Source organism: Eptesicus fuscus, chromosome 9, assembly GCF_027574615.1.
Source record: "Eptesicus fuscus isolate TK198812 chromosome 9, DD_ASM_mEF_20220401, whole genome shotgun sequence".
NCBI classification, from domain to species: Eukaryota; Metazoa; Chordata; class Mammalia; order Chiroptera; family Vespertilionidae; genus Eptesicus; species Eptesicus fuscus.
In genome coordinates, this window is record NC_072481.1 from 92,124,874 (window position 1) to 92,128,197 (window position 3,324).

Here is a 3,324-nt window from a genome sequence, read left to right on the forward strand (position 1 = left end):
GACTGTCCGCGGGCTCCAGGGCCGGCCACAGCCACGATGACAACAGTGCCACTTCAGCCTCACACTCACAGTCTCCTATCCTGGGGTCAAGAAGGAAGTGGCACCAGAAGTCAAAAAACCTATTTTAGGTTTTCTTTTTTGACTGTACAAGATGATAAGCATGAAACAAAATTTCCCTCCAGTCTACAGCAGCCTTAGGTAATTAGTAATAATTTCATTTCAAAATTCTATAGACTTCACATAAAGCTGAGACAGGCATGTTTTTTTGTTTGTTTGTTTTCAAATGACTTAGATTTAATATCAGAAGCAAACGAAATGGAAAGCTTACGATAGTGAAGAATTACATGTCAGTGCCTTTTGCAAACTGAGCTGAGACAGAAAGGGACTGGGGCTGCCCTTCAACCTGATCCTTTCCAAAGACATCCACCGTTCCCTGGACATCTGGCTCAGGCAAGGGGGAGACTGCTGGCTCTGTGTGTTGAGGTCACCTTGCCCACCACTCACTCCTGGCCAGCATCAGGAGCCCCGCCTTGCTGGCCGTGGTCATCACCCTTCTTTTCGTGGCCTGAGACAATGTCCTTAATCTGCAGCAGCAGAACTGCTGTCTCCATTGCTTTCTTATATGTTTGCAGTTTTACAGCCAATGGCTCCCAGATGCCCAGTTCTTTCATGTCCACCAAAGTACCTGTTTCACCATTTACACCCCAAGTCTCACAGTTCTCCTGGGTATGCTTGGCCCGAAGGGAGGTAAGGAGATGAATGGTGCTGGCTCCACAGTTCTGGATAAGGGTACGAGGGTGACCTCCAGGGCCTGGGCAACAGCCCTGTATGGTCATTGGTCCATACCAGTCATGGCCTTGGATTTTTCTGTCAAGGTATGGGCCTCAGCCATCTCCCAGAGGAGAATGGTACAGGCCTTGGGGTCTTTACACTCTGTGATAAATGTAAAGTACTAATCTCCAATTTTCTTGATTTCCAACAGGCCTGCTCCTGTTCCAACATCATCTTCTCTCAGTTCCTCTGGTCGACTGACTATCCAGGCCCCACAGGCTCTAGTGATGCGATTATTGTCTTTCTTCCAGACTCTGAGGGTGGCTGTGATACTGGCCCGCGTAAGGGAGTGCTGAGCTAAATCTGAGATGCCCTTTTCAGTGATGACCACATTGGGCTTCATATGGATAATGTCCTCACAGAACTGCTGGATGTATTCTTCTTCTATTTGGAGGATTTGGGTGAAGCCTTCCTCTCATATGATCTCAATGTCAGTCAGGCTTTCTCCTTTCTTGTATTCCAGAGAAGAATCCAGCAGCACAATGTGAGGGTTCTTGATATAGCACTGTATTCGTGAAAGGGTAACATCTTTGTTAATCACGACTCCACATAAAACACACGAGTCTTCAATAATACCCCCAGGTATCTTTCCCACCTTTGCGTATTTCTTGATATCAATCTCCTTCTGGCCATCCTCCTCAAACTGTACAGTTATGACAGCATCCAGGGCAATGCTGCAAGCCAAAGGGGACCACCGACTGATTGCTTTGGTAGTAATGGAGCTGTTGATACTGTTCAGCCTCCTATCTCAGTTATTGGTGCGAACAGGAGTACTGATTTTCTTTAGGTTGTTGATCATATCATCCAATGCCTTTCGATAAACACTGGTCACCAACCACCGTTGGGTACATCTGCTGCTCTAGGAAGTGCTCAGCCACAGAGAGCATCTCCCCCGAAAGAATAATTACTGATGTGATCCCATTCCAACCTCTTCAGCTTGTCCGGCTAATTTCAACCATGGACTTGGCTGCTGGATGCTGAACTTGGATCTCTCGAAGAATGGCATTGCCATCATAAGTCATCACAATGACTCCTGTTGAGTCCAAAAACATCTTCATCATAGACTTGGGTCCCAAACATGTTTGGATGATATCTGCAATAGTCTTGGAGGCATTGATGTTTCCAGATTGAACTTTTCTTCCAGATTCATGCTGTATGTTCTGACTGAGCATGAGCACAGGATGGTGGCCCATCATGGCGGCGCAATGCAGAGCCCGGTACCCAGAGCGGAGGCAGCAGGCAGCAGCTTCTGGAAAGGGAACCTCCAGGCATGTTTAATAGCAGTTTGTAGGGCAGATGAAAGCAACCATTTACAAAGGACCTACTGTATGCCAACATAATGCAAAATGATTTTGCAGTTATTTTCCTTACCCTCACAATATTAAGATTTAGGGATGTCACATAAGGCATGCAAATTTGTACAAGTAACAGACTTGAGATTCAAATCTAGATTTAAAATAAAATATTAGTTTTAGATAAGAAATATTCAAATGAGTTAGGAAGAAAGGTAAAATGAAATGCTGTGTGGATTAGCACATTTGCATTGTTTGTATAATCTATATGTATAAAAGGCTAATATGCAAAGTGTCCCCTCGGGAGTTGGACCAGTAGACTGGAAGTTCGATGTGCCCTGACCACCAGGGGGTGGCACGGAATGAAGGAAGGCCTTGGCTGGCTGCCAGCAGCCAGGGAAGGAAGGCCCCAGCCGGCAGCTGGAAGGCCCCGATCGGCCCTGATTGCCGGCCAAGCCTAGGGATCCTACCCATGCATGAATTTTGTGCACCGGGCTTCTAGTCCATAAATAATAATATGATGAGCACATACATTTGTGTTTTCATTTACTGATCTGCAGTCTGTAGATCATGTGTTTTGGGTTGTTTTTGTTCTCCACTAGTAGAAATAAATTTGTACCCAGATATCTACAGTCTTTCATCTGGTTCTTCTTGTAATCACCAGGATGTCTGCCATAACCTTTACCACTCAGTGTTTCCTGAACGGGTGCCTTGAAGAGTCACTGTCAACCAGATACTACAGGTGGGGCTCTAAAATGTCTGCCATGCACAAATTCAAATTTTAAACATAATTAAACAGATTTATTTAACACAAGACTTTTCCACTTTTGGAGTCTTTTATTTGCTAACACATGTTATGAATTTTCAAGGGGCATGATATAACATATCCCAAACCTAGTTGAGCTGACATCTATTTTTCTTTCTTTCCTCTTTCTCCTCCTCCTCCTCCTCCTCCTCCTCCTCCTCCTCCTCCTCCTCCTCCTCCTCGTCCTTCTTTTACCACACTTATTTATATCCCCAGAAAGAGTATGGAGTACAGTTGAGGAAAACTGTGACTGAATGGATTTGTTTTTTGCAAAGTCAGTCCTTAGACCCCATTTCTGCCCAGGCCCCTTGTCTACAATTCCAAACTTGTTCATGATGCCTACTGCCAATGTTTCCCTCTGGGACTGATAACCCAATTAATTCAGCCTCTGAGAGT

General features: G+C 45.1%; 1 pseudogene; it reads right to left on the reverse strand.

The window, feature by feature from the left end:
- Positions 1-500: 500 nt before the first annotated feature.
- LOC103302876 (T-complex protein 1 subunit gamma-like) lies at positions 501-2,051 on the reverse strand (annotated as a pseudogene).
- Between the last annotated feature and the right edge of the window lie 1,273 nt (positions 2,052-3,324).